The sequence below is a fragment of the Medicago sativa genome, chromosome 8, assembly GCF_051527215.1.
Source record: "Medicago sativa cultivar Bolivia chromosome 8, Bolivia_mono, whole genome shotgun sequence".
Classification (NCBI taxonomy): domain Eukaryota; kingdom Viridiplantae; phylum Streptophyta; class Magnoliopsida; order Fabales; family Fabaceae; genus Medicago; species Medicago sativa.
In genome coordinates, this window is record NC_140756.1 from 65473998 (window position 1) to 65490372 (window position 16375).

Below are 16375 nucleotides of genomic sequence, written 5' to 3' on the forward strand. Positions count from 1 at the left end.
TTAATCAAAATTAAAATTTCATAAAAAACACCGTTCATAATTTTCAAACATTAACGCAATAAAAAAAAGCCAAAAGATGGACACATGAGTGATTTTCGTGCATATTTGGAGAGAATGAAACTATTGTGCCGATGCATTGGCGAAATATGGCCATAATTAGGGGTGGGAATAGGTTAGGCCGAGCTAGGGGCAAGGCCTAAGTCTTGCCTGCCAATTTTTTTTTAAAGCCTAAGCTTGGCCTACGGCCTGTCATAGACCTACCTTTTAGGCCTGAGCTTGGCCTTTTGAAAGTCTTCTACGACCTGCTAGCCTGTTTAAAAGCCTATATCTTATGAACATCTTTAAATAAGCAATGTGATTTAAGTTTAAATAGACTAGCGAACTAATAGATCAATTAGATTAAACTCTATTTTGATAATCAACATGTGGTTTTAGGGAATTTGACAATATATCGTATCATATTTCAATTCTAGTTTATAATAATACATTTCTATATGCAAAAAATAAATGTATATTAATAAGCTTAAATTACTGAAAAAGTTAACAAATTTATATTTTAATTCAAAGTACAAAATATAGTATAATAATAAATAATATTATTCATGTTTACTTAAATAGGCCGGTCTAATAGGCTTAAGAGGTTTTTTGAATGGTCTGTGGTCTGACCTTTTAAGCTAAGTAAGCTTCTAAAAAGCCTAAGCCATCTCTATTTAAGAAAGCCTAAGCCATCTTCTAAAAAGCCTAAGCCTAAGTGGTCTGACTTGACCTATTGATGTAGGATTTTTACATCTCATAGAACTATTTATACGTGAGTATAATATAGAATTGTTTCCACAGGGAGTTGCGTATATCTTAAGCATTTCAACATAATTTATTGTATTAAGTGTTTGGGTTTAAAATGTTTGTTTGTGTAAACCTATAAGCTATTTGACATAAAATAAAATAGAGAAGAGATAGGGCTATTTCGCTTGGGGTCAGAGACACTCAACCAAGCGTAACAGCTGTAATCTCTCGATCAAATAACGGATTCTAGCTTTTTAAACGATTTTATCACAATCACTCGACAATATCATTTGTGTCCAAATGATATCGTTATTTCTAAGGGATTGTTTAAAAGTCGATTTCCCAAACTATTTAAACGATCACAAAGTCGATTGGATCGTTTAATCGATGATTTCCCAATCTATTAAACGACCCAAAAGCATTAAGTTCTAGATTAAAAGTGATTATCAAATATTAAAATCTATGTCTAGAGTGATAACTTAAGATAGATTGTTATTCTATTTCTTATATCCAAAAGTATTTGTCAATATCATTTTGAATCTCAATAAAGCATTAAATACAAGAATAATAACAATATTGAATAAATAAGCTAGCACCATATGTTAAAAGATCAAGAGTTTACATAATAGCTTGTTTGAATACCTCAAAACCCACAAGGGTATATGTAGCTACATATGTCTATGATAGCTTTGCAAAGGATGAAGAAAAGATGAAGATTCCATGCCTAGACTCATGATGTCTGAACAAATCATGGGTTGAATCTACTCTTAACTACCTTGCTTTGTGTTTCTCTCTCTAGAAAAGCCCTAGTTCTTTCTCTAAAAACCAGAAAAATGCAATAAAACAGTAATGGATAATGTGGAAAGAGAGAAGAAAACTATTTATATGGGCAGAATTCGTGTCTGCACGCTTAAGCGTGCAGTGGTCGCTTAAGCGTGCCAGCAGAATATCTTCCGTTGGCCATTGATGAGCTGCCACGTGTGCCTTATCTACTGCAGATGAAGGGACTTCGCTTAAGCGTTCTGGAAGCGTGCAAGAAGCGTGCAAAAGAGTTGCTCTCTGGAACTTGCATGCTTAAGCGTGCTGAGGTCGCATACGCGTGCTGCTTGAACTTTGGGGGAGCGTGCAGCAAGCGTCCTGTAAGCGTGCTGATGAGGTGCTCTCTGGAACTTGTACGCTTAAGCGTGCTGAGGTCACTTAAGCGTGCATCTTGGATCTTGGAAGCGTGTGGAAAGTGTCCTGAAAGCGTGGAAGGGTTATGGCTACTGGAACTTGCACGCTTAAGCGTGCTGAGGTCGCTTAAGCGTGCTGACTTTAGTTCATGAGCTTCTTTCTTGTTCCTTGCTTGTCATTTTCTGCATAAGAGGGACGAAATTAGGCATATAAAGCATAAATGATGAAATTACAACAATTGATTGCTTTTCCTTAGATAACTTGCAGAACAAGTCACTAAAATGCCTATTTTAACATATGAATTATAATACTTTTGAGCAGTTATCACCTGTCGTAGGCTAGGTCATAGACCTCTGTAGACCGGTCTGACCTATTCCAATCCCTGGCCATAATGTAAATATTTTTACTTCGTAAGATGAATTACCTCTTTTGTTAGTTATTTTTTTCGATAGGGGATATGCAGGGTTGTCTAATTTTAATTTTAGGTTTATTTCTTGATTGATTGGGTTCCGTGGATTCCCCCCAATGTTGTAAGTTGTAACCTTTTTGTTTTTTGTTTTAATAAATTTGATTGATAAAAAAATATATTATAATTTACATTCTTAGCGTGAAAACTATTATTTTATCCTATCCTATCCTATTAATTTCCAATTTAGTCTCCAACTCATTATAAAAATTTAACTGAAGAGACATGGTAGATCATAAGATGATAAGATTAACGTGTCTTATTTTGCTAACACAAATAATTGAGACATGATATGAATATCACTCTCTCCAAGGACCGTCTTAACAAATTTGTCGGCCCTGTTCTGGTTTTTAAGGATGGTAAAAAAAATTAAATTTTGGTCCCCAAAAGACTAAATAAGACACTAAAATGAAAATTATTAATAAAAATCACTCCTGCGGGAGTTGAACCAAATAAAAATCACTCCTGTGGGAGTTGAACCAACATAACATACAAACACCCAATTAAAGGTAGGCGCTCCACTAAAGCACATTGTGTTGTTTAAAATATTTTTTTTTGGTGGCCGGGGTTTGAACCTCGGTCCTTGCATATTTTATGCATTGTCCATACCAACTGAGCTAAGCTCACGAGGACGTTGTTTAAAATATTTGCGCATTAACGATATATAACTATTAATTAAGTACCTTACATATAAACAAAAAATATATGTTTTGGGCCCCCATATAAAAAATCGAGGACAAGTGGCATAGCCCAGCCTAGACGGGCTATGGGTCGGCCCTGATCTCTCCCATTCTTCTATCAATTGGACCTAAAATATTATTATTATCAATGATATGGATGGACATGTGGTAGAAATAGTCATATCAAACCCCCGCATTAGGAAAAAAAGGTTAAATATGTTATTGATCCCTGTAAATATATGAACTTTTTGTTTTAGTCCTTCTAAAATTTTCCTTCAACTTTTAGTTCCTATAAAATTTTCAATCACAACCTTTGGTCCCTATTTTTAAGTTCATTTTTGTATTTTTTTTTTTTAATAAAATTGTGCAGAAATGTGTAGAATATTGTAAAAAAAATTCCCAAAAAAAAATTAGAATTTTTTAACAAAACATAAATTAAATATGAATTTTTAACTGTCAAAAATATAAAAATTCATATTAAATTAATGTTTTGTTTGAAAAATTTTAATTTTTTTTAGGAGAGATTCTTACAATATTATGAATTTTCTGCAAAATTTTATTCAAAAATATGAATTCTACATATGAGTTTACTTTAAAAGAGGGACCAAAAGTGAAGATGGAAATTTTTTTATGGACTAAAAGTTGAAGAATTTTTTTAGAGGGACTAAAACGAAAAGTTGACATATTTATAGGTACTAAAAACATACATAACCCAGAAAAAAAATGCTTCCACCCTCAATATAGGGATGGACACCAATTGGTTTTGTCCTAAAAGTCCTAATTCGAAAGAAATCAAAATGAAGAATATTAAAAAAAAAAAAAAAAAAATAGACAACCGAAAAGAAATTCATACACAAGAAAGTAGATATGTATAATTTGGACGTTTGACTTAATTCATGAGGTCAAATTGCAAAAGAGAGTTGACCTGGGGGCTAACCCATATTTATTTGAGATTTTCTTTTTTCATTTCCGAGCTTCTCGCGCACCTTTCAAAATTCCAATTTTGCCCCCGTTTAGATTGTATAATCCAAACTCTTTTTTTTTTTTTTTGCAGAATTTTGGATTATATAATTTGAATCATGTAAAACTCATAAAACATATTATAATTGATCGAAGGTCTTTGTTGACCATCTTAACGTCCCTAAAAAAAAACGCAAACACATGATTGGGGATAGTATGAATAGTCAGCATTGGCCATGGTATCATAACTCACTCTCAAAGAATAAGCAAGAAAGAAAAGAGAAGAAGGAATAAAGAGGGGATTTGCAATGAAAATGGAGAAGAACGCAGGGCTATCTATAGCCACAACGCCATCCTAAACTATTAATACAATCAAAGAAAACGTGTAAAATGAACCAAACATGTAAGAAAAATGCATTAAACACGCAACAAAACATCCAAACATTGCTTGCAACACCAATTTCTACATTCTGGCATATTTCGGATTTTATAATCCATAATAATCATTATAGATTGGTTCAAATTATATAATCTGAGAATTTGTTAAAATTTTTGCTTTGTAGGCAGTGGCAGATCTTAACTTATTTTCTTAGGGGTACCAAACTATTATGGAATACATATTAAAATGATTCAAGTAATAGCAAAAGAAGTTAAGTGCTCTGGTGGTTTGATTTGTTGTAAACATGCGTGGTTGGTGCAGGTTTGAGATCTCAAGGGGCGTTTTTTTCGATAAAATATTAAAAATACATAAGAAATATATATATATATATATAAAAAAAAAAAGACACTTACGAAGGGTCGAACAAAGTGTCTTTTTTTTATATATATTTCTTATGTATTTTTAATCTTTTATCGAAAAAAACGCCCCTTGGGATCTCAAACCTGCACCAACCACGCAATGATTCAAGTAATAGCAAAAGAAGTTAAGTGCTCTGGTGGTTTGATTTGTTGTAAACATGCGTGGTTGGTGCAGGTTTGAGATCTCAAGGGGCGTTTTTTTCGATAAAATATTAAAAATACATAAGAAATATATATATATAAAAAAAAAAGACACTTACGAAGGGTCGAACAAAGTGTCTTTTTTTTTATATATATTTTTTATGTATTTTTAATATTTTATCGAAAAAAACTCCCCTTGGGATCTCAAACCTGCACCAACCACGCATGTTTACAACAAATCAAACCACCAGAGCACGAAGGGTTGAACACACAACCTTTAACATTTTGAGGCCCCCCCTTTCCACTGCAACCACTAAGAATTGTTGTATATATAGGCATATTACTATATATAAAGTAAATTTGGGGGATGCCATGGCCCCTTCCTGTCCTGAAGAGATCTGCCACTGTTTGTAGGGTTTGCCACCTTTAATATTAGATAATTTGAACCGTGTTTAGAACATAGAATATTGAAAAAACTGTCATTAAATAAAAATCTACAACAACAACATAAATTATACATAACAATTTCAACAACGTAAAATAACAAAACTAAACTCAAACAAAATCTCGGATCATCCAAACTAAATCCTTCATCGAGTCTATCCATGCAAGCCATGATTACCTCATAGGTCCTGGGTAGAATCAAACTTTCCCTAGCATCATGAGTTTTTTTTTACTAAGGTAGCATCTATCTTGATCGGTCCCTTTGAACTTTGCTGACCAAAATATAGAGAACATGGTTCTCACGTCGTCACCGTAGTTTCAAAGATTCATATGTTTGAGTCTATCGACGAATGATGATACTCAACAATGTCCACCTTTCTTATTTCTTTGTGGCGACTTAATCTGGTCCAGTTGATCTTTTAAGCCATACAATGTGACATCAACATAGACCCTTAATAAATTAGGTTTCTCCCTGTTGTAGTAAACTGCAGGTATCTTAGTGTTCATATCTATTGAATAAGTGTTCATCGTATTGTGGTGTGGTTTGAAAATAAACCAAGCACACCAATTTATAAAATAAAAAAATGTGCGTCGCAAACCAAAGAATTTGTCGGTGCAATGTGGACCACAGAAAAATTATGTATTTGACTGGTTCAAATTATATAATCTGAAATGTGCTAAAGCCTCCAATGCACGAGTTTTTACACAATTTGAGCTTGTTTCAAATTGTATAATCTGAACCAATACTAGGAAGGTTTCAAAGTATATAATTCGAAACAATTCAGAATATGGATGTTGTCTTTGCCAGCAAGATTGACCGGTTCCATGCATGTTTCATGCCTTTTTATTTTTGTTTTACCATATTTGACTTGTTAACCACATGTCTCAACCCTCCAATGATTGTCGTTACAGTCCATGTTTCCATTTGGCCTATAAATGCCCACTCATTCTTCACAATTTTTCATTCCAACTCACATTCTCTCGTTTTGTTTCTTACTTTTTTTAGGGGCAGGGTTAGCCTTTCATGCACAAGGTCGATAGAGACCTTCATAGTAGTAGTTCAGTGGTTAGAATCAATGGTTAAAGTGGGATGTCCCTCAAAAACTTGTATTTCAGACCGGTTTGAATATGGGATTGTAAATGCTTCAAATCAATTTCCATCTTCTCCTGCTCTATCATCTTATGTTCCCAATTTCTCTTCAGGGCGTTGTAACAACCCACAAATTTAATTAGCTAAATAATTCATTTTTTAGGCCCAATCCTACAAAGAAAAAAAAACGACATGAGGGGAATTTCCATGTTTAGCGAGAGCAAAAAATTCCTAATAATTTCTCCTAAACTTCACCCTTCTTACAAATTCCTCAAAAATAACCAAATAAAACCACATGCAAGTAGGAAGTCAGTTGTGTAATTGATTATATTGTTAAACAAGAGCATAAAATAAGGAAGACTGAAGATTAGAAGCAAAGTGACTAATGAAATTCAGGGTTTCAAGGAAGTAAGGAGATGAATTTGGGGAAAAGCTATGAATTAAAGGAGAGACTTGAGGATTTATAGCATCATCATCATCATCTAAGAGTTAAGGTGGGTTTCCCTTCCCCTTATCCCTCATGCATAATCTAAATTAACTAATTTAGTGGTTATGAGACATGAAATTGATTGATAAAAAGTAAAATGTTCATTATGCATGTTTAATTTTAAGAATTGAAGTTGTTGCATTGATTTGTTTGCGTATTTTTACTAAATTGATCATGTATGAATGATAGTATGATTGAAAAATTAAATTATAAAATTGAGATAGGATTTTCTGAAAATTACTGCATAAAATAGATATAGTGCAGGATTTTTAATAATTTATTGATTTTGAATTTTTAGTTGGGACCAATTGCATAAGGTGCATTTATAAACTGGCTACATTCAGTAAAATAATAAAAAATGTTTGACTTCATATGAATTGTTCAATCATAGGTTTCATGAACTTTAATTCTATAATTGATTTTGCATATCAGCTTTAGTGTTAGATTTTTCTGAAATTGATTACTTTGATTTTGAATATGGGACCAAATGCATTGTCTTCGTATGTGTGTTGGTTATCTGCAGAAAAAATTACAAAAAATTTTAACTTCAATTTATATGTCGTTCATGGCTTTGATTGACTAATGGTTTTACAGAAAATTATCTTGTAATATATATATATATATATATATATATATATATATATATATATATATATATATATAAACACTAAGGTGCAAGTTAACAAGTTACATCTACTAGTTCTTTACCAAAAAACCCACTACTATCCTTTTAAAATATGTTTTAAGTAAAGGACAAACTTGTAAATTTGCTTTTATTTTATTTCTTAAACAAACAAAATATTGCTACCTCACTGTACATGATTTTTTTTAAGGATGTTTTGTACATGTTCTTAAGCCATGACTATTAACAAAAACAAAAAACAATCATGTAATTAACTAAATTACAATACTATCCTTCCATTTAAAGTCATTTAGAATAGTGATATTTAGGTTATTTGGTAAAGAACTAGTAGGTGTAGCTTGTTAACTTGCACCTGTAACATCCATACTAGACGTATCTAGAAAGTCTAGCATGTGTATTAGTTTAGTACTGGATACATTAAAAATTTACAACAATAATACTTCGAATGAATAATTTATACAACTTCATGCGTTCGTATAATGATAATACAACTCATCTTTTCTAAAGTATTATAAATACATCCTTGAATATCCATAACATCCCGCTGCGGTACGAACAATCACTTGTTGAATCATCTATTCGGCTACTAGCTTGCCATCCAACCTGTTAATCTGAAACAAATAAGGATTGGGATGAGACATAATGTCTCAGTGAGTTCCCCTAAATCCTAGGCTATAGGTAAACTCAGGGGAAACCTACGGTCACCACGTGTCTACAATACAACCTGACGGTTGATTATACGTGTGTGTTCATGTATTCCTAGACGGTAGTGCATGCTAACCCGTCATAGGTTCATCTTACTTGTTATAGGCTTCACTTCCTATACATGTCACGGCGGTTAAGGGGAAACTAAAACCGCATTGCCAAGAATATGCTCTACGCATCGAGGCCTAATCATAACATAATCATGACACGTATCTAAACCGGACGATTAGGGGAAACCTAAGATTGTAATCGGTATTACATTCTTTACTTGTTCTATACATAACTTGCACTTGTCTAGTAGCATCTCATGCTCTTGTTCTTAACATAATCGTTCATGAGTTCAATTGTGACCGTAATCATAGTCGTGCATGGAATAATAATCATAACATACATGGTCGCATATAAGTTCATTCATTATGTTAGCGTTGAACAAACAGTCATTATCTTGATTCATTTTACGGAGAGCCCTGGGTGGAGTAACCCCAAGAACAATCCCAAACATGACCGATGAAACCTAGCAAGGGTACATCAGACTCCCTCGGTGTCGTGCTGGTCCCTTACGGCTTGAATCGTTCCCCTTGGATCGAGAACCTCTCGTATCCCCCTGATGTGGATAACAAGAGACACGAACACCTACATCTTGATTACTTAGTGACATGCGGGTCCCTTGCGGCTTGAACCGTTCCCATCATGAGAACCCCTTGTATCCCCCTGGCGTGGATAGCAAGAGATATGCCACCTACTTTACATTAGTCATGGTCTTGTTGTTTATGAAAGTTACACTTAATCATGTTTGCTTGTTTACCTCGGAACCTTGATCGATCCGATTAGTGGTAAACTCATACTTGTTCATGCTTGTATATACTTAATCATGGTGGAGAGAAATAACTTATCAATCCACAGCTTACATACTTGCTAAATCACTCTAGTTCATGTGCGAAGAGATTACACTTTGCGATTTATCATTCTAGGGATTTTTGCTTAACTTCTAGTTCTCGACAGCTATGCCGAGGCTCTAGTTCTCCCTTGCTTAAAGATCAACTTGCTACCCCAATTCGTATCGTAAGTTCTCTCGTTTGCCATGCTTTACTAGCTATACCAAATACTTGTTTCATTCACATGTAAGCCTTGCAAAAGATTATCATTTAGGACCTTGGTTTGAGGAGTTTACCTTATAAGAAGACTGCTTGAAGAAAACTCGAGCCGGAACATGCCAACATTGCGAGAAGCGTGCAAACACTACCCTGGGTACTGTTCACTTGCCTCGCGAGTGATCCTACTCGCCGTGGCGAGTTGATTGCTTGCTGTGGTGAGTTGGGGGCGAGTAACACCCCAATTCTGCCATTCTGCTCGCCTCGCGAGCTCCTTGCTCAATGCGGTGAGTATTGACAGTCCAGCACCTGCATAATTGGTATTTTTGACCCAAAAACCTCAAAACCAAGTTCCCCTATGCATGTTATGACTCTAGAGGTCATGGAAAACTTGTAAAACATTTACATGACAAGTATTTGCAAGCATAGCAAGCATGGCTCAAAAGGGCAACTAACATAATACTTAAAAACCCTAGAATTATCATCTTATACTCACAAGTCATGACATAATCCCAAGGAGGAGGAATACTAACTATGGAACTCACCTAATCATGATTCTTGTGACTGCTCCAAGCCTCAAGCTCAATCAAGCCAAAACCCTAGTTCTTGATCACTTGCTTCCTTGACTTAAACCAATACATCTTGTTGCTCTTTCTTGCAATCTAAGCACTATGATTCTTGACCATGAAGAAAACCTAGCTTGAATCATCTCTCATCTTACCATGAACCAAACCCTAACTCTTGACTTCAAGATGAACTCAACTCAAGTTGATTCTTGCTTAACCTTCCAATTCCATGTAGTAAGATCAACAAGAGTTCCAAAACAACAAACATAAACCCTAGCTTCTTGTTCCAATCCAAACCCTAGATTTATGGATCTCTTCTTGAGAGGTGGAATAAAGAAATCAACAAGGTGCAAGCTTCCCTTAACTTGAAAGATCATGAGAGAATATAACTTAGAAGCTTGCCATGAATAAGAGAAAGAATTGGAAGGCTTGGTGGAGAGAAGAGAGGAAGAGGGCGTGAGAGAAGAAAAGAGAGAAGGAAGAGAATTCTTTCCAACATATAGAGAGAGAGAGAGAGAGAGAGAGAAGGATAAGGGAAATGAGATATTTTGTGCCCAACATCATTTAAATATCCTTTTGCAAGCAATTACTATTTTACCCTTGCCTCAAGTGTATTAATTCTGACACTGATACTTAACTTGTTTTAAGCTGACATAACATAATAAATATTTCCATTAACTTACTTTCCATGATATTAATCCTCTGACACGATCGACAGGTAATATTCCGATACTGACAGGCGGGATATTACATTCTACCCCCTTAAAGAAATTTCGTCCTCGAAATTTAGAGATCATCTACCAATCATCATGACAAAACTCTACCATCTTTGGTCTGTGCCAAACACATTCTAATCCTACATTCTCAAGGAGTTTATCATATAATTTTCTCATCTAAGCATGTGTCTCTTCTTGATTCTTAATATCTCTCTCAAAATTTTGAGTTATCATAGTACATCATGATTTGGAACTTGCCTTACTGCACATAGACTTATTGTCTCCGATTCTTATCTTATCCGCTTACATAAACCATTCGTATGAGTAACCTTTCATTAACTAAACACTCAGGATTTGCCTTTCAATTGGAGTCTTACTGGAATCCAGGTTTGCCCTGCAGTGCTTGTAACAGCCCGGTGGGCCCCTCGCAAGGCAAGGCACTGCACCCCACGCACTGCACTGTTACTCACAAGTTTAATCACTAGCCCCCTCACCATACTAGTGCTTAATCACTGGATAAATTTGATTACGTGGCATGCTGAGATGATATTTTTTATTTATTTAATTTCCACGTGGCATAATTTTAAAAAAAATAAAAACAAAAAATCTTTTTTATAAACCCAAAAAATATTTTTATTTTGAAAAAATTTGAACTTTTTTATTTCAATTTTTTATTTTTTTTATTTTAATAATTAAATTTCAGAACTTTTAAATATCTTTTTAATTTAAAAAAATCCGAATTTACAATTAAAAAACTTTTAATTTCTTGAAAAAAACTTTTAAATATCTCCTTTTATATCTTTTTTTTATTTACAATTAAAAAAACTTCTTTTTAAAGACAATTAAAAAAAACAAGAATTTTTTTAAAAAATTTCTTCAACTCCCCTCTCTCTCTTCTCCCATCCATCATTATTCTTTAAAAAAAATATCAACAAAAAGTCTTTTTATTTTAAAAAAAAACTTCAATCGTGTCTTCTTCCTCCCTCCCTCCCTCCCTCTCTCTCTCTCTCTCTCTCTCTCTCTCTCTCTCTCTCTCTCTTCCTCTTCTCCAATCTTATCTTATTCTCTCTTTTCTTCTCTTCACTTCCCAAATCCATAATTATTTCTTCACTTCTGTCCCCAAACAAGCAGCGAGAAAAGAAGGTGCGTGAGAGAGAATGAAGATGGTGCCAAAGTTTGACGGTGATGGATATTTCATGGTTGGAGGCTCACGTGGTGGCGACGGTTGAGATTGTGATGGCGTTGTTGTTGTGGATACTACATGGTGAAGGGTTTAACGACGGTGGTGACGATGACAAGTTTAACGACGGTGGTGATTCTGTGGTGGGATGCCTGCTAGTTCAAGTATGGGTAGTGTTGTTGGTGATGATGCATAAGGTTTATGTTGTTAGAGTGTTGTAAAAAATTCTTGGTTTGAAAAAAGTGTTGGAAAAATTGTTGTTGTTCTCTTGTTTACGTTTTCTAATTTGTTTTTAATATGTTAGTTTTTCAAAAATAATTATTAATTAATAAAAAGAGTTGGTGAAAAAAATAAATGGAAAAGAAATAAAAAGGCAACTCAATGTGTCATGTCATCAGTTTGACACAGTCAGATCCTAGTCATCACGCCATGTCATCAAATTTATCCAGTCAGATGCTGACTGTTGGCTGCGGGGGGTAAACCAAAGAATCTTTATTTTACAGGGGGGGATCTCCAAGTTTTTTTTCTTCCACAGGGGGGTAAACCAAAAGACCCCCAAACGACAGGGGGGTAAAAGCCTATTAACCCTATTATTTATAAGTGATATTTTTAAGAATAAGTGACTGGATAGTAATCTTAATTGTGAATAATTAACTAATGTCTTTTAACAAAGTATATTTAATTTCCTGGTTATATTTACATCTTATGAAAAATCATGTTCAATGGCAAGATTGTATTTTTCCCATGTAGTGAAGCTATTTGAGATAATTCATATTTCACCCCATGTTGATTTCCATTTTTTCAGGTATAAGCCATTTTTTAAAAGTGCAATCAAAGGTCAAATCACAATCTAAGTTTGTAAGAATTTTTCTAAGTGATTGAATGCTTTTGAACTTGACAGAGTTTTGTCTCTTGTAAAATATGTGAAGTCTTTTTATTTCTTAAAACTGCTCAAGTCCTTAAATAGGAAAGAAATAATACAGCTGTTGTTTGAAAATTGCCAACTCGTCAAGTTCGTCTTTGAGAAGCTTAATTAGATTTGAATTTTTTGTCTCAATAGGATAATGTCATTGAATAGTACTAGAGAAATCCTTTGTTTCTTATAGTATGACCGGTTACCTTTTATTTGCTTTTGAATGTCTTTGTTTATTTCTTTACGTGGTTAGAAGTAGACAAATTGTATTCTCAAAGGTTGAAAGCGACATTCTTTTAGAAGAAGACAAAACTGGTCAGAGTCACCCAGATTGCTGACATCATCAAAACTTGTTTCATTCAGAGTCTTCAAGAAATCTTATGATGAGAGCTTTGACTTTATGTTGACCTTTCTTCATATCATCTTTTAAGTCTTCAGAAGTTTCCCATGCTTTTCTTGAATACCAAAATGCTTTCTTTTGTGTTTCATACATTGTTATCATCAAAACCCTAGGAAATTGTTCTAAAAACCACTTTGGTTCAACATTCATAACACTCTTCTTAACCTTAAGCATGGAGGGATAATCCAATCAATTTGATAATCTTAAAGATTTGGAAGGATGCCAAATAACTGCAAAATGTTTTTAAAGTAGACAATGTGTGCACCTTAGACTTTGTATGGGAGTTTGGATGGATGATGGTCGAATTTAGGACAGTGTACCAAATCGTTTACCAAGTAATAAAGTGTAAGTAGAGTATCGTATCCATGGGGATTTTTATTTCAACCAAACAATTCGCGTTACTTATTTGGAAACAGTAAAATAAAATAAAAATAAGGGTTTAAACTTTTGCAATTTAATATGTTTGCCTGTTTTGATTGTAAAATGTTAGCGGCGGTTAAGATTCTTCGAATCCCCTCTATTTAATTGTTGGAATTACGTAACAGTCAAGTCTTATTCAGCTTTTAATGTTTCCTATTTAAGTGATGAGTTCATGGGGTTTTACTACCTATCAACTGTCGAATTGCACCTGCTGATCACACAGGTAGGTATGCGTGGGGTCTTACTCACTCGGAGATATGAGTTCATTCCCCTCCAGCTGTCAGTTGCAACCATTACAGCGGAGTTCCTACGGGTGTCAGTGTTTAAGGTTGTCAGTCGTTCTATAGAGAGATACACTTACGCTCGAAGGTTTACGTGTAGGTTCTTACTTTCTCAGAGGTATTTGAAACAATGACGGATAATAGGGTTCCTAAGTTCAAAGTATCCTAAAGGTTCCCTCGTATTGAATCTTAGAATGACATAACACACTCTCCCTCTCGGTAGTTCTACAAACGGGCATCCCTATCAGTGTCTACCTTACCAAGGTTCGAGGAGAATGAAGTTACTGGACTGATTTAAGTCGTGAAGTCACATGTTTCCCTAATTACTAACTATTTACTTCCTGATTTGAGCAGGTTTGCACCAATATTAGGTATGCCGCCTCCCTAAGTACCTTTATCTCAGGGGTTCATGTTCCTCTAGTTACTAGTTAGTTAATTCATGATTAAGACAGATATACACTAGTATTAGGTATGTCACCTCCCTAAGTGCCTATAGATCAGGGTTATACTTAAGAGGAGACAAATTTTACGCACGACAGTAAAATTATATAGCATTTGAAAAATAACCGAATAAAGACTTAAATAAAATATCCAACAACCAGAATATAGGTTCATCTTAGAACCATAGCCTAAAAAGATTTAGTTACACATGTAACTAATAACAAATTACAAAAGAAATAAAACATATCCTAAAGACTTCGAGTGAGGAGAGAAACTCCTCCCTTGGAATCTCCTGGTGATTGCCTTCCTCTTGAACCGCTTTGTTATGAATGAGAAAGTATGAATGAGAGGAGTGATATTTATAAGGAGAGTTTCCACCTAAAGTTGGGCTCAAAAATCAAGCTTTTTCCACTTAAAAGTAGCAAAATTCAGTCCTGGCCCGTTTCTGCCATGCTCGGAAGCACAACTCCATGCGCTAGGCGCATGTGAGTGCATGAAACCAGGTGTCAAGCACCTAGACCATGCACCAGGCACATGACCATGCTCGGGGCGCATGGTTTCATGCTCGTGGAGCATGTGAGTGTTGTCCGGTGCAGAAATGCATGTTTCTTCGTCTTTTTGGGTGTTTGCTTCCATATAAGATGTCTTGGGACCTGGGAACAAAATTTCTCCTCTGTAATGTCTTTTGAGTCCTCAAGAAGTATGTATATCAAGTATTTAGTGCCCCTACTTTCAGTTTTTATCTTTTTATTTTTTTTTTAACTTTCTTTCCTCTTATATTTTTTTATCAAACATTTTGTAGTTTGATGAGCCTACTTTCATTTTATTTTATTTTCATTTTTATCTTTTTTTTTAACTTTCTTTCCTCTATATTTTTTTATCAATCAAACAAAAATGTAAAATAAAAGTAGGGGCTAAATGATCCCAGTTTATTTTTATCGAGCTAAAAGTTGATTTGTTTTTTCTTTTTCAAAGATCAAAATGAGTCTTCACTCATAATATTTTAAAGGGTTAATTATGTTTCTAGTCCCTATAAAATAGCGACCTTGTAAGTTTAGTCCCTACTTAATTTTAATAGCATTTTTAGTCCCTATAAAAAAAATTTACTTATAATTTTAGTCCCTGCTAAAACAAAGTTTGATTAATTATCCTTAAACTCTTAAATTTTTGAACGATTTTTTTGAGACAAGATTAGAACACTATGAAAGGTTCGTTTACTAAAATTTAGAATTTTCTGACATGAAATGAATTAAATATGAATTTTTTAAAACGACAAAAGTTAAAGATAAAAAGTAATAAAATCTGGATGTAGAAATCAAATTTTGCGATAATTTTTTGCGGACGAACTTTTAGTAATGTTCTAAACATGTCTGCAAAAAATTGTTCAAAAATTTAAGAGTTTAAGCATAAATTAAACAAATTTGAATTAAGTAGGGACTAATACTCAGTGCAGAAAAACAAAATTAGGGACTAAAAATGCTATTAAAATTAAGTAGGGACTAAACTTACAAGGTCGCTATTTTATAGGGACTAGAAACATAATTAACCCTATTTTAAACATGGACAAAAATTTATGTTAATTGAAAAAAAAAATTATTAAATTAACAGATTGATTCATATTTTTTTAAAAAAAGATTAACTCATATTTTTGCTAACAAATAAAATAAGATGAGTGTAATTGGTTACACATACACATCCAATGAGGGTATGTTATTCTAACTCTCGCAATGTAGTAGTGACAATATAGTGTCGTGTCATTATTATTGATGAAATTATTATTATTATTATTTTTGGCAAAGTTATTGTTGAAATTTCTTCTTCCTCAATATAACAAATGTAGTACCGAAATTTTTTTGGCAATCCATATATCCTGCAAATCTGAATAATAAATATCAAAACACTTTGATAAATACTAGTACTAGGATCTTGAGATGATCCAACATTCATTATTTTTAATTTTATAAAAAGTAAGCATAGATTTTGAAACGTAGCACAAC